At 40.5% G+C, this 24247-nt stretch overlaps 1 protein-coding gene and 1 long non-coding RNA gene across 3 annotated transcripts in view; one reads left to right on the forward strand and one right to left on the reverse strand.

The window, feature by feature from the left end:
* ETS1 (ETS proto-oncogene 1, transcription factor) overlaps positions 1-24247 on the forward strand; it is a 106119-nt gene that overhangs the window by 46198 nt on the left and 35674 nt on the right. The window lies entirely within an intron of this gene.
* LOC120316232 lies at positions 20220-22573 on the reverse strand. Its single transcript, XR_005558889.1, has 3 exons — positions 22413-22573; positions 20823-20930; positions 20220-20713 (listed from the first exon to the last, which is right to left on the reverse strand). It is a non-coding gene; the product is annotated as an uncharacterized LOC120316232 (long non-coding RNA).

The following is a 24247-nucleotide window of genomic DNA, read 5'->3' on the forward strand; positions in this document are numbered from 1 at the left end:
TAATCCTTTCATCCGCCCCACCATCCAGTCAGAACTGATGAAGCTTCTTGAATGAGAAGCAAAACCTCTTTTTCCTCAAGGGGGGGGAAACATTTTTTCCTCAAGGAAAAAACATAGTCCAGTTGTCTTTTGGAGGAAAAAAAAAAGCACCTTTGAGACCACCAGGATGTTGTTTCCCAAGCAAAGAATTTGCAACACGATTTTGCAAATGTTGATGCTTATAAGGCATTGTAAAAATAAAAAAAAAAAACCACAAAGGAACACCCTCAAATATACACAGGCAATCATTACCTTGTATTGGAAGGTATTTTTAAAGTTCTTGTGAATCTATAGAATGTTCTTATATGAAGAATAGAAGAATGTTAAATTGTAAAAGGGCAACAACTCTTTCCCAAAGGAGACATTCTTTGTTTCTTTATATGTTGATTAATAGGTTATGGGGTATTAAAACCAGAAATGAACCTTATGCAAAAGAAGCTCTTGAACAGATCAATGAATTAGGAAGGCCTCAGTTTGGATCCTGCCATAAGCTAGGTAGGTGACCCAAGCGACGTCTGAAAACACTGAGACAATATATAAATGTTTAATAACTGTTTAGTAATTATTAAACCCACCCTTGTAAATAAGTCTCCAGATTTTAGTATTTGCAAGGATCTTTACCAGCTTGCGTACCTACACATAACTGTGTTAGTTATTTGTGGCATATTAACTGCCTGGAAAAGGTGAAGAAGAAGAAATGTTTTGTTTTTTTTTTAAAAAAAACACGAGAAAGAAAAGATTGTTACAGTTTTCAAAACTATACTGAGTTCTTCACCTGAAAATGATGAAATGCAAGAGATTACATCAGTCGGTTGGCAAACAGGGAGTAGACCACTTCAGTAGAATAGCTCTTTCAGTTCCTGGTAGAAGATTCAGCTGAAGACAAATGACTACAGAACAGTGATAAGCATGAGCGTTTACTTAGTAGGCCTAACTGTTGGGTTGTTAGTATCCTGAGAGTCAAGATAGTAGACTTTAATCAGATGAACCCAATCTCTAGCTCTAACATTTCTCCTAGAGACCATCTAAATATTGTCACTGAAATATTGAATTGGGCATGTTTACTTTAATGAAGAGAAGGACAAGGGGTGACATGATAGCAGTCTTCCAATTTCTCAGGGGCTGTCCAGAGAAGAGGGAGTCAAGCTATTCTCCAAAGCACCTGAAGGCAGGACAAGAAGGAATGGATGGAAACTAACAAAAGAGAGAAGCAACCTAGAACTAAGGAGAAATTTCCTGACAGTTAGAACAATTAATCAGTGGAACAACTACCTCCAGAAGCTGTGAATGCTCCAACACTGGAAGTTTTTAAGAAGAGAGTAGAAGCCATTTGTTTGAAATGGTATAGGGTTTCCTGTCTGAGCAGGGGATTGGACTAAAGTCCCCTTCCATCATCATCATCATCATCATTATTATTAAAAGTGAAAATAGGAAGTGATTGAATGCATGAATAATTATATTAATATCTTTTGGGATAGCAATACAGAGACTTCATGGTTCTGCTGTGGAATCCTGCGGATTACCTTTTAAGCAGGTCTATCTAAATGTATCAAACCTTGTGCAAGTTGCGATTCACAAATTTAAAATTCAGGATGGGAGCTTGGGCAGGATTCAAAGCTCTCCCTCTCTTGTGCTTCCATCTATAAGTGCAAAAAAAAAAAAAAAAGGAATAAATTGATGAACACCTACCAAAGCAAAATAAATAGTTAACAGGTTACATTCATCCGGCTAGATTCCCCATTATGCCTGTGTATTGTGTGACTTATAGGTGCTTAAAAGGGGTGAGAAAAACGGTGCATGATTGCTTTTTTATTGTTTATTGTTTACACACATGTTGCAATTCAATGCTTAGTTGATCCACTTTTCATGGACAGGTTTATGATATATAAACTATATTTTACTGTTTGATATGATGTGATGCATGTTGTCTGTTCTGCCTGTGTATTATTCTTCATGAGCAGTGGAGTCCTTGATGCTCTCTGAGCTTGGTTGTTTGCCTGCAGACTTTTTATTATCTACCTAGGTAATGTCATCTGTGCTAGAAGGGAATGGAGTTGAGGAGGAGGAGGAGGAGGAGAAAGGGGAAGGGGAGGAGGAGGAGAAGAGGAAGAGGAAGAGGAGGAGGAGTCCTTGGTGCTTTCTGAGCTTGCAGAAGTTTCATTACCCAACTAAGTAACATCATCAGCATGAGGCTTTGTTAGTAGCCTAAGGTACAGAAGGGCGAAGTACAAGCTCAATAAACAACATTACTTTTGGAGCATATTTACGGAGAGATTGTTCTCCAGCTAAGTTGTGTGTATGTAAACAATTTTCCAAATACGCTCTTGGAATGTTCCAATTTCTCTGTACCCCTGGGAGTCCCAAAGGCGCTTTTTCAAAAGGCAACTGGACTTTGTTTCAGTTCTGACAGTCAGAACTGAAGAAGCTTCTTGGAAGAAAAGCAAAATGTCTTCAAGGAAAAACAAAGTCCAGTTGCCTTTTGAAAAAGCACCTTTGGGACAACCATGACCTGGATGACGGAGAATCTCCATAGACATGTCCCCCTGGGAGTAAATACTTGGGAATCATAATTCTTAACACTTAATTTTATACACCTTTTATGCACATTGATCTACTCAGTTCCTCCCTGTCTGAGGCAGAGTACAGGCGCCCCGTGACTAATCTTATAGGATAGTGCAGCCCTTCTCAAGACTTCTTGAAGTGTTAACCAGAAACTCACCCTTGAGATCTTCATGTGTATTTCTTAGGAACCTCCTGAGAAAAAGCAAGCATGTTCTGTGATGTCTATATGTAAAAACTAGGGATGTTTCATGCATTGTTGTGCCCATAGTAACTCGATTGCACATCCCTGACCTCAGCAGTCTAACTTAAGAGAAGAAGAGCTGTTTCATTGTTTCTGTTAAGTAAGAAGGAACCAGGAGCCCTTTCTCCATCTATTGCCCATGACCTGGTGAACTCAAAGTAGCTCCCAATCTATTTTCTGCTTCCCTCCCTTCTGTAGCTCAGCTCCTGGCTCCAGAAGTTTAAATGCCTGCCCATAAGAGAGGTGATGGGATGTGCATCCTACTAGTGAAGTCTTATGCCCTGAAGCCTCACACAGTTGGCAATATCTTGAAAAACCTGTGAGAATTGGATTCTTCTTTATCAGACCTAGCTATGTGTTTAAACGTTAACTTCAATCAGCAGCAACTCACTGCTGAATTGTCTCAGTTGGATGATGGAAGAACTGGAAAACAATTACTTAAATAATGGGTTCTGGGAATCTTGGAATCCCTATGTAAATGGGAAAAGGATTATTATTTCCCCTTCAGGTTGCCCTGTGTTTTGATTGGTTATTTAAGGAGCCCATTTCTCCCCGTTCTCTTAAAATCGCGTTCTTTCCAGCATGTCACTGAAACCTAAATCTGATTCTTTGAAAGACTCCGGGCATTTTCAAGTTGGCCTGAAGTTCAGATGTTAACTTCATAAAACGGTAGAAATTAAGGAAAGGTTTCTTATTGACTTCAGTTTCAGTGACTTCTGTTTTGGTGACTGCAATCCTGGTGGGAGCCAAGGAGAGAGGGGAGGGTTGTTAATTAGCTAGCTTTCTCCCTCCCCCAGGTCACTCACTTCAGAAAGAATGTTTTAATGAATGTCCCGATGACTGTTGAGCAGGCAAAGCTGGGGCAGGGCCATGACTCAAGGCCAGGATGTAAATTTTGCAGGCAAAAGAGCTCAAGTTCATTCCTGGACAGTTCACACTGAGCCATGGGGTTGGGGAATACTTCTTGACCTAGAAAAAAATAAGGTAGACGAGCCAACAGACATAAGAATTCATCTATCTTGCTGTACAATGATGGGTTGAGTACATCACAACTGGCTGGATCTATATTGCATATGGAAGGCATATACCATGGCTTAGAAACCACAGTGGTTGGCCTTGTAGAAAACATCAGGCTATATCATTGAGGCTTGATCATGATTTAGTCTTAAGCCTAACGGCCATTTGAAGTCATGATGGACTCTACAAAAGCTACTTATACCTGATTCTGTATTGCTGCACATGCACTCACCCTGGTTACATGACTGTGCTCCATGGGGGCACAGCAGTTAGAATGCAGTATTGCAGGCTAATTCAGCACTCACTGCCAGGAGTTTTGTTCCAGGAGGTGAGTTTTTTCCCTTTTAAGTTAAAGATGTCCTGAGGCAGGAGTCAGGATATACTAGTTTTATAGTCTGCCCTCAACAATTGACACTGAGCCTCATCTACCTCTGAAAAATATATGAATCAGCCATGGTGGCACAGTGGGTAGAATGCAGTATTGGGGGCTAATTCACTGCTCACTGCCAGCAGTTCGATCCTGACCTGCTCAAGGTTGACTCACTCAACCTTCCCTCCTTCCAAGGTAAGTAAAATGAGGGTCCAGGCTGTTGGGGGCAATATGCTGACTCTGTAAAACCACTTAGAGAGAGCTGTAAAGCAGTATATAAGTCTAAGTGCTATTGTTATTGTTATTGCTATTCCAGGCGCTTGGCAACTGGCTCCCCTTGATGGCCAGTTGTAGAATTCGGCAGTCACATAGCTATGATTTACATTGTTTTTTGATGGTTTTCAGTCTTTGGGGCTGATTTCCAACAAAAATCGCCCATGGGAATACATTGGTTCACTTAATGATCATGGCTTCCCCTTAATGACCACTACATTCACTTAATGACCATGACATCTATGGTTGTAAAAAAAGTTGCAAAATCTGCTCTGGTCATGGGTGCCTAGACTTATGATTGTTAGACTGTTAGACAGAAATTCCAGGCTCTAAATCTAGGATTACTTTGTATTCCAAAGGGATAGATTCAGTTTCCAAGGAAAAAACTGTTTATTAGACAGAGACATTAGTTATTATGAGTTTGGCTTCTGAGAAATGGGTGTTTCAGTACAGTTATTTTATGAAAATGACCATAATGCTTATTCTGTTTCCAAACTGTCCACTTATCCTTATCCAAGTATTTTCCAACAGGTTAAGACGTTTGGTCATTGACTTTTTTGCACCTGATCCTAGACCAGGAGGCTAATAATAACTGATAGTGTTAATCTCTTTCAGATTTACAAATGATTTAATTCCCTCCCCTTATATTCAACAATGTATGAAAACAGTAGTGGTTAATTGGGACTATTTAAAAGTTCTGGAAGTTCTTGACAAGTTTTAGAGTTGAGAAAAGGCAACTGATGTTGTAGCTGAGCAGTTTTTCTTGGAGGCAGACGGTTTCATATTAAGCAAAAGCTACCATTTGCAAAATAACAGTTATGTATTCATGGGTGGAAGATTGATAGCCAACAGCTTACTCAAGGTGCAGGTTCCCTGTAATGATGACATTAGATCTCTGTATCAATCAGTAGAATAGTAGGTTAGCAAGATGCTGATTTCCATGTGACATGGAGAAAAGTTAGTAACTTGATCAGACAACTGGAGAATGAGCTGTTTACTCCCATTTAGCTGAGCTTCACTTTAAGAGGAGAATTCTACTCAAGGTTGCAAGCTGTGTCTTCTGTGCAAAATGTTCCAATTTCCATATGCTATTGTTTTCATCATGTAGGTTATGGGAAACGCCACTGCAAAGTTCCTGCAGGAGTTTTGGGAATTATCCTGGAGTGGATGGAGGTCACATATTTTGCTAAGTTGTGGATTAATTTGACCATGATTTCTTTAACCAGCCTTAGTCTCTTACGGCTAAGTCATAAATCATAATACACAAAGCAGAAGGACTGTTTATATTTATGTTCATATTCTTTTTGCTAGGCTAAAACGAAGTCAACAGTTTTTCAGTTGAATGAAATAATTCTTAAAGCATGGTTGAGCTCAAATGGCCTCCTTCACATAATATTTCATATATTGAAGTAAACCAGACCAACCACATTGTGCATGAGCTAATATTCATACCTCTTGCTACCCCAGGAATTTTATCCATGGTGTGCTGAAAAAGGCAGGGTAATGCATAACACATCAATCAAACGTAGAGTAGGTTAATTCACTAGCTGTATTTGCAGAACTAAAAACTGGCTAGCCATATTTTAGCTTAAAATGTGTGAAAGCAGCCTGCAAAGCTAGTTGGGTGAACTTAGACAAATTAATTTAGTGATGCATGATTGACTTAACCACACATAAGCATGTATGTACTGCAGATAGGAGGTAAGTTTTATTTCTTCTCTTTTTTTCTGGTAAAATTCGCAGCCCGGCATGATTTTTTTTCTTATTATTTTTCTTTTTAAAAAACAACAACGAAACAACTGTTTATCCATAGTTTCCTCTATAGGAGAAGAACCAGCTCTTTTTTTTTTTTAAGTAGAAAGTAGCCAGAGAGATCTTCTAGAGCTTATCTTACTTTCCCCTAATCATACTTCCAAATTAGATTCCAGTTTAAAAACAACCACGATGGAAAAATACACATCCTTGCATGCCACAGCTAGTTTGGGTCTCGGAGAAATCAGATCGGTGTTTACATTTCCCATTCTTGGAAGACCTCCACAAGAAGCGTTTCCCTGATCTGTAGAAGGTTAAAAAAAAGAGACGCTTGGGCACTGAAAGTGGCACTTACAGCCAACCGTAGTGTCGTCCTTTTGTTTAGGTAGCTCAGGTGACAGCTAGAGTGGTGAGGGTGAACCCTTGGTGTGTCAAAAATTAGGAAAATGCCTACTTTGACTCTGCTGGCATGTCACATCCCTCACAAACCAAATGGAAACCATTCTCTATCTTCCCTCATCATCTAGGCCAGGGTTCCCCAACCCCTGGGCCTCAGACTGGTACCGGCTTGTGGCCTATTAGGAACTGGGCCGTGCAAGCGGTGAGCTAGCGAGCAAAGCTTCATCTGCGCATATGCGGGATCTAGGTTGTGTGCAAAATCTGGTCTGTGGGAGACACGTTTTTCTTCCAAAACCGATCCCTGGTGCCAGAAATGTGAGGGCCTTTGATCTAGGCCACCACGAAGAGTGGTGCTTGGTGACAGTGCCAAGGCTGGGCCTGAAGCGAAGGCCTGGGTCTTGATTTTAGGCCTAGTACCACAACTGCCAGTCACAAAGGCCATTTGGTGCCATCCCCTAAGGCAGGGGTCTCCAACCCCCTCGGTCTGTGGACCAGTACCGGGCCGCGGAATGCCAGCAACAAGCAAAGCTTGTCAGGATGCAGGCAGCACACAAAACTATGCACTCTCCGGTCTGTGGAAAAACCTCCCTCCACAGAACCGGTCCCTGGTGTGCAAAAGATTGGGGACTTCTGGCCTAAGGCACACGAGAAATGGGGCAATTGCCCCCTTGGTCCAACCCTTCCCAGAATCTGCTATGTGCTGCTTCGTACCAGCAATATTGTCTTTCTATTGACAGACACCTTCTAGAATAGTTGTTTTTGAATGTTGGCGAATGCTGGTGTGTCACCCACTGCACCAACTGATCCCAGTATGATTTGTGGCTTAATATATGAGCCATGAGCGGCTTAATCAATAAGCCATAATTAATTTGGCTTGACTTCATAGATGAGCCAACTCTCATGACCCATCTGGAATATTTACATTCCTTAAACTTTGGGGGGGGGGGGTTATGTAGATTTGATTCACAGGTTGCATTATTTGGTTTTGGTACAGCCCGATGTGTGAACTCATTCAAGTGTAGCTTGTTCAATAAACCGCAGTTACATGAAACACCCATTGCCACTGTGACCTCATGACATGCAATACAGCAGAATGTTAAGATGTGAACGGAGAAGACTTAATCTTATTAGTGCTCTCATTAAGTCAGCACACCCTGTCTTTGGGACCTCAGCCCAGGAAAAGGCATTAAAGAAGAACAAATATGTTCACAAACATTTTTTTAAAAAATCCAATTAAAAGAGCAAGAACCAAGTTTGAGACCCAATCTTGCCAAGACTGTAAATAGCATCAGCTTAGCCAGTCTCCTTCTGATTTACTTGGCTAGTTAACTAGATAAAATCTAGGGTGGGGTGGGAGAAACAGCAGAAAAATCGAATTTCTGCAATGGCCATCGAAGGTCTCATGATGACTTTTCCTGCCCTTGTGTTTGTGTTACTCCATTTTTAGATCTGCACTTGTTTTCCTGGAATCATGGCTGAGTTTGCCATCTTGTAGGATAATCAACTTCTGATTCTTCTGGATAACAATTAGAAACAGAGAGAGGGTGGGAATTTATTGATTTGCTAGCCAAGGGAAAGGAAAGGTTATTTTAGGAGAATGGCTTATTTGTTTCTCAAATGTAATGAAGCCCACAGTACCGCTTTTATTCCCCTCTCCATATCTCCCTCACCTGAAAAGGGCCAGAAAATTGTGAATTTTCAGCAATTCCACGGATTGTGTATGGAAGGCTCATTTCCAATCTAAAAAGGGATGCCTGGTCATTGAGATCACTTAGGGAAGGGAATCTTAGTCTTTATTCCTTTATTCTTTATTCTTTATTACTCCTTTATTACAGGAGTAATAAAGTTACTCAAGATTGAAAGAAGTACTTTGCATGTGTTTCAGGGTACAAGTAGTCCTCAACTTACAATAGTTCATTTAGAGACCATTCAAAGTTAACAACTTCTTCTTCTTGTGCCATATCCGTTATCGGACATTGGCGATCATGAGGGCGATCCTGTATTTATCAGCAGTCTGCACGAAAAAGTGCTGCTGAGTTTTGTCCAAACCAGTCCCTTAGATTTTGAAGCCACGATGTTCTTCTTCTGCCTGGACCTCGTTTGCCTTCAATCTTTCCCTGGAGGATTAAATGGAGTACACCATATTTTTCTGGGTGTCGCATCACATGTCCGAAATATTCTAATTTTCGTTTTTTAATTGTTTTGATGATTTCCCTTGGCTTTCCCAGGCAGCTTATCACCTCCTCACTTACAACGGCACTGAAAAAAAAAAACTTATGGCTGTTTTTCATACCGACAATCATTGCAGCATCTCCCTGTGGTCGGTCACATGATCAAAATTTAGGCGCTCGGCACCTAGGTCCATATTTATGACAGTTGTAGCATCCCCCGTGTGTGTGTGTGTGTGTGTGTGTGTGTGTGTCTCATTGTGATCCTCTTTTGCGACCTTCTGACAAGCAAAGTCAAGATTTACTTAACAGCCTTGTTACTAACTTGACAGCCACACTGATTCACTTAACAACTGTGGCAAGAAAGGTTGTAAAATGGGGGCAAAATTCACTTAATGAATATGTTACTTAGCAGCAGAGGTTTGGGGCTCAATTGTGGTCGTAAATCAAGGACTACTGGTATTTATGATCCACATTTGTTTGTTTTTTTCCCAATGGGTGGGACAGTAGCATCACAAGGAGCCATCCCAGTATTTCCCCCCCTTTCTATGCCCGTGGTACACAATGCTTTCTGTTTATTTAATTAGAACAGTAGGCATCCCACGGAAATTCCTGTTATTTTATTATTATTATTTTTATTAAAAAAACTGTACAGGATTTTTAGGAATGCAATACAATATCTCGTTCTCCAGTTTTGTATATAGGAGAATCCTTTCCAGCGAGACAGACATCATAGCCTAGATGGAGAACACTAGCCGTTGTTGTGAAATAGCAACAACAGTTATGGCAGCCTATCAAATAGAAGAATCGTCATGTTCCATTAGTTCAAGTAAATCGGAAAGGTTTAAACTGTTTTGGTTTTTTTTGAAGATCAACAAAACTGCTGGCTTTTAATCTGTCTGATGATGGGGCCACGACACGTGTGGCCCTGCCCACCTGTTTGCCAGTCTCAAAGAAAGAGAATCTGATTTATTTCTTTTCTTCTTCTAAGCCTGGGGTAGGCAACCTTGGCTCTCTTATGACTGGTGGATTTCAACTCCCAGAATTCCTGAGCCAGCAATGCTGGCTCAGGAATTCTGGGAGTTGAAGTCCACGAGTCATAAGAGAGCCAAGGTTGCCTACCCCTGCTCTAAATGAATCCTATTATTGACAACCCTCCCAGGTTTATGTCTGTGGAGATTCTCTGTCACCCAGGTCATGGTTGTCCCAAAGGTGCTTTTTCAAATGGCAACTGGACTTTGTTTTTCCTTGAAGACGATTCGCTTCTCACCCAAGAAGCTTCTTCAGTGCTGACTCTGAAGTGAAGTGAAACAAGGAAAAAACAAAGAAAGTCCAGTTGCCTTCTGAAAAAACACCTTTGGGACTTCAAGGGTTATGATCCTCTAACCCGCTATGTAAATGGTGTCCTTTTCCTCATGGGATCCTTGCAGAGAAAACAGGTTAATCTTATGTGGATCAATGTGAGCACAGAAGGAAGACAGTGAACCATTTGGCTTCAGAAAGTGTCATTTTTTCCAAGAACGGTCAGCATTGTTATTGTTGTCAGACCTTTTCCTTTATCTACTATCTCCATCCTTCAGTGTGAAAGGGGTCTAGAATCCCAGCCAAACTCTTTGAGGAAATTTGCAAATCAAGGAGAATCTCCCTGGAATGGCGGATTTGTCATTTGCTTATCAAAAGGGCCATCCTTATCCCAGGAAGGATTGTCAGTCTTTTGATCTTCAAACGCAGTGGTGCAAACAAGAAACGTTTGTGCAGGATCGTTAAGAATCTGCCTTATTTTCCCCAAAGTACAGAATTTACAAGTTGAATGAAAAAAAATATATGGACATTTCTGTATTTGCAACCCTGCCTTGGACCGCTACGTTTTCTAGAACTGTTGAGAACTTTGCTTGGATTGTGCTGGAAAATAATTAAGATATTTTGTGAAGATTCATATGGTGGCAGTTATCTTTTGACAAAGTTATCCTTCTTACTCATAATCTGGTTTGATTGGTTTTAGCTTAATTTGTTTATCAGTTTTTTAAAACCACCATCTACTTTGCAGAGGGTAAATGCATTCTCTGGGCCTACCCATTGGGCTTTACAAATCATGGTTTATGGCTTAGAATTATCTGTGAACCCACTTTATATGGTTTATTCAACAGATCATGGTTAAAACAGTCTGACTTAGTTTGATTAATTAATACAATCTCTGACATCGCTATATGGCTGGGGAAAGATAGATATTTTAACGTCAGTGGTAATCTTATATATAAATCTTCTTTGACTTTGGATTTCCTGCAAGAGTCAGGGTTGGTCTAGATACCCTTTGAGATCCATTCACATTGTATGATTTGTTTAAAGTGTGCTAGGAAGAAATGGTAGCACCAGCCAACCTACTTCTATTAAAGCCACAGCTTTTCTGCTGAAATTGGAAGGTAGCGACCCGACGTGAGATTGAGTTCCTGTGGCTGTTAACATCTTGAGAAGATCTGCTTTCATTTAAGAAAAAACAGAGTTGTTTTTTTTTTTTTTTAAAAAAAATTATAACTGAACTTTTGGAACTGTGTGTGGGTAACATCTGCTCTTGACTCAAGAAACTTTTAACAATAGAGGCAGTTTCGCATGCAAAACAGGTAGACATTTGAATCTGTGGTTTATCTCCTGCATCTTGCTCTACAAGTCTTGAAGAAAGTTGTTAAATGCACAGGAGTTTCTGTTTCTATGCTTTGAACCATTCATTGTAGCTTGTGGTCCTCTTGGGTGGATAACGTGATTTCTGCAAATCAAGTGGCTTGTGCAAGAGCCAGCTAGGGTCTCTTTCCTGCAACACCGCAGGCTCTCCAATATATTAATCCCTGTTCTGCTGACCTCCCCACCCTGGATTCCACTACATTTCAGAGTTGTAGTGGTTTGATGCAAGGCTCCCCAACCCCTGGTCTGTAGACCAGCATTGATCCACGGGATGCCAGAAAATGGTCTGCGCAAACAAGCAAAGCCCCATGTGCAGAATGCAGGCAGCATGTGAAACCACGTCCCCGCTGGTCCATGAGAAAACCTCTCTCCATGCAACCGGTCCCTGGTGCCCAAAGGTTTGGGGGGGGGGGGCTGGTCTGATATACTAAAGGCCTTAGTAAATTAAGCTCATTGCAATTCATGTGTATGTGTATTAAACTTTTCTAAATTTAACATGGATGTAACTAGCAGGGAGAGATACTTTGATGTATCGGTTAATATATCAGGTTAACAACAAGGTGGCTGTGAGTTCTAGACCCCTCTGAAGCACAAAGCTAGCTGGATGACTTTGGGCCAGGCATAGTCTTTCAAACTCAGGAAGAAGGGACCAGGAAGTTGCATTTGAAAATGTGGCCATAAAAACTGAAATGACTTTTCCAAGCATTCACCAGGAGTCAAAACTGACTTAAAGGCACACATTTTCAAATGTATAACTAATAGTGGGATATTTGTGATGGGTTTTTGGAGTCGGGCTCCATTCTAACATCTGGGGAGTGCCACCTATGGCAGTGTGATCTACTCTGATGGACACCTCTGAGAATTTAGTGGCAATCTTAACTTTTCAGCTTCTGTCTGATATTTTTATTTGGATATATATACCCAGGAGTGAATCTGAGGTTTTCTGCTTTCAAAAGATGTCTGTTAGCTCTGAGCAGTTGTTCTTCCTAAAGATTTCTAACTGAGCAGCACCTTTCATTGAGCAGGGGGTTGGACTAGAAGACCTCCAAGGTTCCTTCCAGCTCTATTCTATTCAAGATAAAGTTGAACATATTGCTCTCTGTTGTGTACGAGTATTTAACCACTGGATCCAGCAGTTTCAGTGGAAGAATGTCCTTCTGATGATGCTCTTAGCAAACTTGCTATTTGCTCTCTACAGTAGTGGCCAAAATTGTGGAAACCTTTTGGGAAAAGTGTACAGTAGAAATGCCACCTTTGGTTAAGTTTCCACCAATTTTTCTTCTAATTTCTTTATAACTGTAGCCTTCTAATATTACTATTTTACATCGCTTTCTGGGTGACCAGACAACTCTTTGCACCATTACTTTAATCTTACTACATTGTACAAGCTCACTAAATGAAAGAACACAAAAAAACCCAACCAACTTGATAGTGATCACATAACAACACACTGACAAATGTCCTCCTCTCAGCTTCAATGCATCACATCAATAACTGAATCTTACTGTGATCTGATTGGCTCATTGCCAAAACAAGATGACACCTGATTGACTCTCTAAACACTCATGCTCATTGGCTACAATCAGATGAAGGAAAGCTACCCGATATCAACCTAAGCAAGTTGTGCTTCCTTTTTCTGGTTATTTGGCTATAATTTTTCACAGAATATAGTACAGATAATTGAACAAACTTTGTTCCATTACCTTCTTGATTAAATTATCTTTCCATTGATATATAATTTTATGGTACTACTCCCCCCAAAAAAGTGGTGTTATTAGCCATCAAACCTCAAATGTACACTTTTCCCAAAAGGTTTCCACAATTTTGGCCATTATTGTAATGATTGTAATATCTAGTAGAGCTTTACAATGCAGTATTTGTTGCCTTTTGTTTGAAGCATTTGTTGCCTGCTATACAGATTTAAAAAAACAACAACTTCTGAATAATTAACACAAAAAGATTTTTAAAAAACAGAATAATCTTTGATTTGAAAGGCATAACACAAAAGAAAAAAAGACCAATGGAAGAGGAAAATAAACAGGCCACTATTCTTAGCAAAATTATTTTGAGAACAAACAAGTGGAATGGTAATAGGAAAAAACCTGAGAAGAATAAATTGTCTCAGCTATTTTGCCAGAACTCAAAACCTACAAGATAAAATAATCAATAATATTGCTAGTTAAAGGACTAATATCTAGTTCTGTTTTTTTTTTTAAAAAACAAACAAACCACAATAGCTTCAGGACTTATGAACGTTATATGCAGTGTGGCCTTTTGGAGGCATTAAATGCTTAGTAGCTTTGCTCTTGTTTGGAGACAGAAGAATTCAACCTCCAATTCAATTCTCATAGATTTTTGCAGACATTATTTCTGAGCAAACCTGTAGAAGATTGTGTGGCTACATAGGAAATATATATGTTTTAGTTTAAGAAATTCAACCATTCAGTTCCTCCAAAGCTAGGCAGATATCCACACAAAGTTTCGGCATGTTAGTAACATGTGGGGCCATCATCAGTTCTTTAGTAAAAGAGAATCATGTTTAATCTTTGTTAGTTTGTCTTATATTTTTTTAAACAAAGCTGATTCTTGCTTGGTTATTTTTTTATCTTGTTTATTGTATCCTCTCTGAGCAGATATCAAGTTAAATTGGTCTGTCGTGCAAATCAAATGATTTCTCCGAGCTTTGGCATTTGACTATGCTTGCATCCTTAGTCCAAATATTGTGAACTAAATAATAAATATTTATGATGTTGTTTCCCAGATTTTTTCCAGGTGGGCCAAATACTTGGCAAGGGAAGCAGTTAACCGCATCAAGCTTAGTTAGGCTTAATTTCAGATAAACGATCACATTGGGCTGAGTTTTTCCTCTCCATGGTTAACAGTTTAGGTATGAATAAAGAAGATTAAGAAAGTTAATTTACTCTGGTCTGAGAGGGTTTTTGTTGTTGTTGTTACTTTAGGTTATTTCTCCCTTAGAATAGAATTATTTATTGGCCAAGTATGATTAGACACACAAGGAATTTATCTCCAGTGCATAAGCTCTCAGTGTACATTCAAGCAACAAGTGATAAATCATAATCATATTTCTCCCTTAGTTTTGCTTTTCCAGTTATGGTTGTCTATATATTGTATTACATAGTTCCTGCTCAGGTAGTTTTTCAAATAGCTTCAGTTTTTGATTTGTGTTTTATATCTAGTTGGGAATTTTGTTGTTCGCTGGGCTGTGGACACGATTCTTCACAGAGGCAAAGCAAATTCAAATCTGTATCCCCCCCGGGATGCTGTCCCAGATAAACAGTGAGGTTCATGAGATGGGTGGCATGTCAATTTATTGTTAATTAGAGATGTTTCCTTAATATCATACCATTCTCCAAACTGTTGGCAGTTCAAATGAGGGACAGCCAATGTTCCTTTGGGCTGGAGTTTAAGCCTCTTAATTCATGCAATTTGAACTGTTCTTCTCAAACCATACTTTTTCCTGACTTATGGAAAAAGTCAGGACTATTTTCCTGGACTGAGACAATATGATCAGTTGTAATAATTTACATTATCACTATTATTTAGCTTCTCTGATCTATTATCTATCTAACCAACCTGTGGTTTGTTTGACTTTGACCTAGCATGATGATATATGGGATCTATAAATCATGGCTTCTGACTTTGTGGGTTGAGTGAACTCTGGTTTAAAAAGAGTATTGAGTCCTACAGTATATAGCCCTTTTACACTTATTTTCTGCCTAGAGGAAGTTCTTGACTTATGACCAGTTGCTTAGCAACCACTCAAAGTTGTGACTGACACGAAAAAAGGGGTCCCAGATTTTAAGTTCTGATAGTCAGGACCCTTCTGCAGTCATGTGACTGAAGTTTAGACTCTCTGAAACATGGCTGCATTTAAGTCTGTAGCCCACGGTCATGTCACCACATTTTACAATTTTACCCCCACAATTTCTGAGGGGTAAGCTGTTCCACTGGTTGATTGTCCTCGCTGTCAACCAGTGGAACAGCTTACGCCCAGAAATGGCGGGTGCTCCATCACTGGAGATTTTAAAGAAGAGACTAGATATTCATTGTCTGAGATGGTATAGTTTCTCCTGCTTGAGCATGGGGCTGGACTAGAAGACCTCCAAGGTCCCTTCCAGCTTTATTCTATTCTATTCTGTTCTGCTCTGCTCTACTCTACTCTACAATGGGTCTGCCAAAAACTCAACATTTTCAGTTTCTGCAAAATCACATCCTTGGGAAATATTGATCCGCTTAATGACTGTGGCGTTTGCTATACAACCACCACATTTGCTTAATGACCACCAAAAAAAGATCATAAAATTGAGTTGGTCACCTGACCAACCCATGTTATGACCACTGCGACATATGAGCATAATAAGCAGGCTTTGTTACAGTTGTACAAGATAGGTTAGCCTAAGCGTGGATTGGATTGCCCATTTTTCTCAGATGAATCAGATCCTATTTCATCACAGTTGTTAACTTTATCTGAGTTCTTATTTGGACAAATCTCTAGGGAGTAACACTGTGACCCCTTTTAACTAGAGAAATGTATGCAAATATAGATGTAACATAGAATGGTAGCGTGTATAATCAAAACTGCTTTAGAGGTTGGTGGTCCCTGCTGTGAACAATTGTAATGAAAAACAGAAACGGGAGGATTAAAGCTGTTTTCTTTAAGTTACACTGATTTTTTTTGTAAAAAAAATGCCTTTGCAGCGATTAGCGGAATAAAAGTAAATCCTAGCCTTTAGAAACATGTTCATTTCTAAACAATCCAGGTTTCTAAACAAATGAAATGAAAATGTAACAAATTACAGGATAGTGGCAGAGATAGTATGGCTAAAGAAAGCTTTGATTAAAGTGTTCAGTTTGAACCTGCTTTGGGGATTCAGTTTTCTGGGGTATTTTTACAGAAATCTATAGATTACTGTCCAAATCTCCAGACGGAATATTCAGATCAAAGCGGACGACTCCAACCAAATGCATTCAACAATTTAGAATAATTTTTGTCCGCGTACAAGACTACTTTCCCCCAAATGAATTCAGAAAATTGAATTGCTCTAGCATTCAGACTATGACCCAGCCTTGACTGATAATACGAATGAGATCTGAGCCAATTTGCAAACTTCAAGGGATAGAGAAGTCCTTATTTCTGACTAGCCTATCATATAGGCTTATTGTGAGGACAAAGAGAAGGGCAAATTATGTCTACAGCTACTAAGACGGATGGAGTAAGGCTGTCAAATAACTAATAGTAGTAGTAATTAAAATATTTGGCTCACATGAAGACACAGGCAGAATCCAAACTGGAAATGGAGGGAAAAATCAAGAAACATTTTATGTATTTTTTCCCCCACAGCTTCTTCAGTTATGGTGATAAAAATAGAATCCAGTCTTTGAAGCTTATCATGGTCCTTTATTTGAATATTGAATTATGCTTTGGGAGAACACACATTTTCTGTCTCTCACACTCTTTACTTCTGTTTCATTTTTATATCTGAAAAACTTGGGGGGAGAAAAGATCTTTTTTTTTTTTTTTTAATGTCTACTGTGCAGCACAAAATGCTGAGATTGACTCCACTGTCGTCTCCTTGCTCAGGAAGGAAAGATCTGTTATTGTAGATTTGGTGATATTGTAGAAAATTCACTCCAGACCAGCTTGGCCATTGCTGAAGGCATTTGTGTATAGGCAAAGCCAAGATCTTCTCTAATATTGTAAATTTTGTCGTGAGAATCATTGATCAATTGAACAGCTGGCTTCCCAGAGTTGTGGATGCTCTACAGCTGGAGGTTTTCAAAAAAAGGTTTGGACAACCATTTGTCCGAGATGGTATAGGGCAGCCACGTGTGCCTGGCTGAGGAATTCTTGGAGTTGAAGTCCACAAGTCATAAAAAGGCCAAGTTCTGTCTTGGTAGGGGATTGGAGGGATCTCTAAGGTACCTTCAGCCTTTATTCTGAGCATTCTTATCCTACTGTAATTTTCTCTAAATTGGTGTCTTTCAGATGTCTTGCTCTTTAGTTCTCCCCATAATGTCTCAAAGATGCGTTTTCAAAAGGCAACTGAACTTCCTTTGTTTCTCCTTGAAGATATTTTGCTTCTCACCCAAGAAACATCTTCAGAGCCGAAGAAAAAGAAAGTCCAGTTGCCTTTTGAAAAAGCACCTTTGGGACAACCATGACCTGGATGACTGAGAATCTGCATAGACATTTTCCTCATAATCCCACAGCTAAAGACTCTGTTGCTGAAGATTATGGAACGGGGCTCTTAAAGGCTGCAGCTTCATCGTTTCTTAGAGATAGTGATGTGGATTAGGTCCAGAAAGATAAGGAATCCCAATAAGCAAAACAATTTAAGAGACCACAGTAATAAACCTTCCTGGAGCAAAAATAGCATGGCAAAGGTGAATATTGCCTCACCAGGCCTTTAAAGAGGTTTCTTTTATTTGGGAGTGTCATGGATGGAAATCCCACTCTCCATGTTGTTTACTTGGATTTTCAAAGAGCCTTGGACAAAGTTCCTTATCCTGATTTTATGAATTACTAATTGGTTAAGAAACAGAAAAAGTGTGGATCAAAATTAATGGGGATTTTTTTTTTAACGAGGGAGGTGGGAAACTAAGAAGTGGGATCTGGGTTGGGACAAATGCTTTGAAACTTCCTCCTTAGGAAGTTGATATAAACCAGACATGTCAAACACAAGGCCCAGGGGCCGGATGCGGCCCGCAAAGTGGTTTCATGTGGTCCTCGAAGCCATCCTGGGAACAGTGAGGGAACGGCCCCCGCTGCCTTGGCCCTGGCCCAGGCCAGCTGGGAGCCAATGTACAATTTTGTGGTGGCCATCTATGCTGAAATGCATTCAGTCTTAGCTCCACAAGGCCGTCCAGAAACAGCGAGGAACCAGCCCCTGCCGCCCGCCCCCTTGGTGAATGCTGGGGAGGTGTCACCCTTTGTGAGGAATGAAGAAATGCACCATGCCTTGGCGCCTGCCCTGGTCCCACCCCCTTTTGCCAGAGACCCTCAGATCTGTCCCACTCCTGCCCAGGCCCCCATAGGCACCCTTGACGCGAACGATGTAGAGCTGGCCACACCCACCCAGTAGGCCACACCCACTCCATCCATGCCCCACCCAGTGGCTGCACCCACTCTGGCCACACCCACCTGCCCCCCCGAGCGCAACCACAAGGCTGATGCGGCCCTCAATGAAATTGAGTTTGACACCCCTGATATAAACAGACTATAAACTGGCTGAGTTTACAGATGATTCAGAGTTATCCAAGATGATAAATACCCAAAATATTTCTATTTCCAATAAAGGAGAATATTCCTAGCTCAGGGCTGAAATGAGAGTTGCTTGATACTCTCTGAACTTAGTTCTTCTTTTTTTTTTTTTTTGCAGACATGTCATTACCCAAACTAGGTAACATCATTAGCATTGACGATGTTACCTAATTTGGGTAATGAACTGTCTGCAAGAAAACAGCCAAGCTCAGAGAGCACCAAGGAACCCCTATTTCTGGAAGCTCCATAAAGGTTTCTAAATTGGGACAATTGTCAATCAAATGATCAGGGCTGAGCAGTCGTTAACTAACTAAAAAAAAAAAGATATAGTGGGTAGGTCAATTAAGGTGTAACTTAATGTGCAGCAGATTTTGAAAAAGGCAAATTCCATGCTAGGAATGAGATTGAAAACCAAAATACCAAAATAGTAATGTTCTTGTACAAATCTTATTGTATGTCCCTATTGAAATTATGTAAAACTAAAATGTTGGAAATACCTTATCTTGGGAAAAAAAAAGGGGGGGGAAGCCAACGGGAGTCATAAAGGAAAAAAAAAAAACCATGCATAGCAGGGAGAAAATGTACACAGAGAGTTGTTTCTGCCTGTTCTCAAAGCATTAGGGCCCCCAGCTATCCAGTGAAACTGATTAGAAAGAAGTTTAGAAATTAGTTATTTGTATAGTACAGAATCACTTGTAGAAACCACAAAGCATGGGGATGGCCACTAACTTGGCTGGCTTTGAAAGGGATTGGATAAATTCATGGATGCCAGATGTATTAAGAGCTACTGGCCTTGAAGACTTCATATTGTCTCCAAGCAGGGGTGGCATATCACCAACTACTCTACCATTTGTGACCACCCCAAAGGTATTTGGTTGGTCATTGGGAGGAAGAAAAGGCTGTCTTCATTTTGGGCTCTAGTCTGATAATATAATACAAGCTGATCTTATATTTTTCAGGAAGTAGAAATCAGGCTAAAAACTTTTGCAACACACTGGCTGATTTCATACACTGTATTAAATCATAGTGAGGCTCTATTTTCTTTTGACTTAGTGTGCACTGTAAATCAGAGGTCCCCAACTTTTTGGGCATCAGGGACTGGTTCCGTGGACAAAGGTTTTCCTACGGACCAGAAAGTGCGTGGTTTTGTGTGCTGCCTGCATCCCACGGATGGGGCTTTGCTTGTTTGTGCGCACTGGTTGCTGGCATACTGTGGCCTGATACCAGTCCACGGACCGGGGGGGGGGGTTGGGGACCCCTGCTGTAAATCACCCAATGTGATTGCTCATTTACAGAGTAATTGTAAATGATTATCCTTTGGAGAGTAGTTTATGTGTACACCTAGTACACATAAGTTACGGAATTAAAAGTTTCAACACGTTTAGAATTTAATCAGATTTGGGAGTGTTTTCATGCAAAGCAAGATCTTTAAGACTGAGCCGTGATTCCTTTCCCTTTTATAAGTTCTCTTTGCAGACAAAAGTAATTTGCAAATGCTTAATGAGCAAATTTCCCTAGTCACTCCTTGACATCTCAGCCTCATTAGTCAGTTAGTACATACTTATATTTTGGATGTTTAACTGTACAGACAAAGACACCTGCTATTGTTTCCATGAACTTTTAAATGTTGAACCGGAATAAGATCCCCTCATTATGCCAAAGTTCTGCATTGCTTTCTTCTCTGTCCATTCCAAGTGCTGATTCATCCATCCATCCTATAAACAAGTCGGAGGTTGAAATATTAGCGGGTAGGTTGTTGTTTCAGACAAAGAAATCCTGGGAATAAGCCACCATCACAGCCCTTTGGTGGGAAAATCAGGTCTCAGCAGGCGCTTACATGGTCCAGTTCTCTCAAGATGAATTGAATCTACAGAATTCCTTTCCTAGCTGGGAAGTCTAGCAGTTGCAGTCTGTACCAAGTTGCAGAACACTCCCTTAAGAAGGAGAAAACTAAATTATAGGATTGAATACACAAACTGCACAAAGCCATACATTATTAATTAAGTCCCGATTGGCTGTGTTCAAATTTGTTTCTAAGTTTACCTTTTAATGTGGAGTTTTATATCTGTTGTTTTTATATTTGTTGTTTTATTGTTGCACGCTGCCCAGAATTGCTTCTTCTTCTTCTTCTTCTTTTGGTGAAATGGATGGCTAAACATATTTGATGAATAAATAAAGGAATGAACGAACAAATGAATGAATGAATAAGTACTAAGCTACTGACTACCTCTCCCCAGTTACATCTACCTGTGTCATTTAAGTGGGAAGGCAGGTTATGTTTTAGAATCCATCTATTAAAAAATAGATTTGATGGGATCTAGAAGAAGGGCCTTCTCTGCAGTGACTCCCTCTCTTTGAAACATTATTCTCCCAGAAATAAGTTGGCTATTTTTCTGGAAGATCCTAAAGACATGGTTTTGTCAGTGGACCTGAAAACACCAGGTTGAATCAGAGCTGATCAAGTGGTTTGTTTGTTTTTATTTGTCATTGCCTCAGGGTGTGCATGTGTGTGTGTAATTTCTAAGGTTTTATATTGTTGACTTTTTAATGTTGTACTTGGCCCAGAGTAACATATATGAGTTGGGCAGTCATATAAATCTATACATACATACACACATACGTACATACATACATGTGTGACTTAAATTCAAGCCAAGGATTGGGTGGCTTGCAATCTGTGAACCTAATGTAGGAAACAGATTAAAGTCGAGAGAATGAAGAGCCAGTTTGTTATAGTGGTGAAGTTGCTGGGCAGGAAACCAGAAGATTGTGAGTTCTAATCCTGCTTTAGGCACAAAAACTGGCCAATCACCAGGAGACTGTGAGTTCTAGTCCCACCCTCAGCATGAAAGTTTGGGCTCTCTTTTAGCCCAACCCACCTCATAGGATTGTTGTTGTGGGGAAATAGGAGATGGAAAGAGCACAATATGTATATTCACCGCCTTGAGTTACTGATGAAGTAAAAAAAGGCAGGATAAAAATCAAATGAATAATCAATAAAACCACTGTATTAGGCTTAATGGCTGTTTAGAAGCCTTTCCCTCCCACTCTTTGTCATAAGCATAATGGTAGAGATGTAGGTGCCAGTTTGAACCAAGTAGGATAAACGCACATTGGAGTGCCTGCTTAAACAGCATGGGAAAGTTGCAGAATTTAAGCTTTCTTAATAGATTCATTTCATGCAGAATTTGCAGATGCTGTCCTTGTGGGATTCCAGAGGCATCTGATTTGGTCAGCAATGCTACGATCCTGGCAAAGGCCCCCCCCTTTTTTTTCATGTCTGTGTCTTTTTTTCCTGCTTTTCTTGAAATTCCTTTCTGGAGTTCGTTGCACGCTTATTTCAAAGCATTGCTCTCCATCTTTTCGATTAAGAGTTGGCGGGCTCGAGAATTGGAGCTATCCCATCTCCTTTTGCACAGGTGTAGCTGCCAGCCACATGTGGGCAAATGCAGTGTTTACTAACCGGCTGACTCAGTCCCCGTTTTTTTGTCAAGCCGAGTCCAAGCCTTCTGCTCTGACTGCATGCACCAGGCATGCGGGAGACTCAGTCAAAGGCCCTCTCTGCCTGCCTTTCATCTCCTCCTTCCCTCCCCCTTCCTACTCCAGCTCCACTCCCCATGTCAGTTTACTTACTCATCTGGAGGGCTGGGCCCGCTGCCCTTTTGAATCCATTTGCATCAGCCAGCAGGAGCCAGGCAGAGGAAATTCTAAGGAGGAGAAAAGATCTCATGACATCTCTTGGAAGAAAAACATGTCTGTTCTCAAAAGAGAGATTTTCCTTGCGGTCATGAAGACCCCCTCCCTCCTTCTCACCATGTGTCTGCTTTCGTCAGAGCTCTTTACGAGGTTCTTAGTTTCTCAACCGCTGGGGAACTGAAGCCAGCCAAGGCGGCTGTGAGAACTCCTAGCCCAGACTTTCCCCTGTTGCGCAGACTTTTCAACACAGTGGAACCAGTGACCCAAAGACTAGCAATACAGATTGGCAGGGCCGGGGAGTTTTAAGGTTTGTTTTCTTTCCCCTCTTCTTTGCTTTGAGGGGGGGGTGCAGAGGAGAAGGAAAGGGAAACCCTTCTTCTTCTCACACTGTGTCCCAAAACATGTGGGATTGCTCACAGCCCGCTCTGTAATGACCTCCTTGCTTGTTTGAACGCTGCTGAGAGATAGCTGTCCCCCAAAGTAGAACAAGAATAAGGTTCTCCTCCACATTCCTGGCAGTGCTTATGGATCGATGGTCTGGGAATAGCCTAGGCAATTCAAGCAGAACAGCACCTGACTTGGCTTGAAAAATTGTTTTTCCTGAATAAGTAATGCAACATCCAAATTATTTGAGTCATGGTGCCTACCTGGAAGTAATCCACCCACCCATCCACCCATCCATCCATCCATCCATCCATCCATCCATCCATCCATCCATCCATCCCTCTCTCTCTCCTATCTGTCTGTCTGTCTGTCTGTCTGTCTGTCTGTCTATCTATCTATCTATCTATCTATCTATCTATCTATCTATCTATCATCATTTAATCCATCTATCCATCTTCTGTTTAGCCATCAATTCTCTCTATCTCTTTCCATTTTCTGTATATTGATCCATTCTCTCTCTCTTTCTCTCTCTCTCTCTGTCTATCATCTAATCTTAACTCTTATTTCCTTAGTCTGTTTAGGTAGTTTTCACTTTTCCTTCTTAGCTTCCTATGCTTCTTGCTTTCTCCATGTTACTTCCCCCCCTCCTTTTTGTTTTAAATTTTGCTTTATTTTCACTTTTTCATTCCTTGCATATCCATTTTTCTTTTAACTCACTTGCCAGGAGAGAAACAAGTGCCAGCTCCTCCCCTATGGACTTGGAAGTAATGAATCACATAGTCTGTACAAGGGCTTTGCCCAACCTGGTGCTTTCCAAGTTTTTAGGGACTATGAATTTCAGAATTCCCGTCAAGCATTGATCATCCAGATCAGGCGGGATGATTTGCCTTAAAATTGAATCAAAAGCTCCAGGTAAGCAAACAAAAACTGCTTGATTGTTGACAGTCCATTTCCAAATGGGGATCAGCTTCTGACATTTCTGAACTTAAATCTTCCTTGCTAGGGGTGTTTTTAAATTAAGGTTGGAGCAGCTCAGATTTAGACTCCCACTCAGTTAAGAAACTATTCGAGTACCTTGGAACAATCAATTTATCTTGCTTGAAGTGTCCTCAGAGAACTGTTGTGAAGGAGTGGCAACTGCAATTATGAAAGGGGCTTAAAAGTCTAACTAGGCATAAAATAATTTTCTTCACCCAATTCCTTCCCTTTTCTAGTCTCTGCTGTGATTCTTTCCATTATTGGAATAAATGCAGTTGCACGTATAAATGTGTAAGCAAATATCCTGGTGTTAAATGTGAATGTGCCTTCCTGGCAGTGCCTTCTTATACTGTGGTTATGGTCACATTCTCCTGGCTTCTAGACAGGGAAGACCCGATGGTTGTGACCAC

This window comes from Crotalus tigris, unplaced genomic scaffold (genome assembly GCF_016545835.1).
Source record: "Crotalus tigris isolate CLP2741 ecotype Arizona unplaced genomic scaffold, ASM1654583v1 scf7180000019302.1197242, whole genome shotgun sequence".
Lineage (NCBI taxonomy): Eukaryota > Metazoa > Chordata > Lepidosauria > Squamata > Viperidae > Crotalus > Crotalus tigris.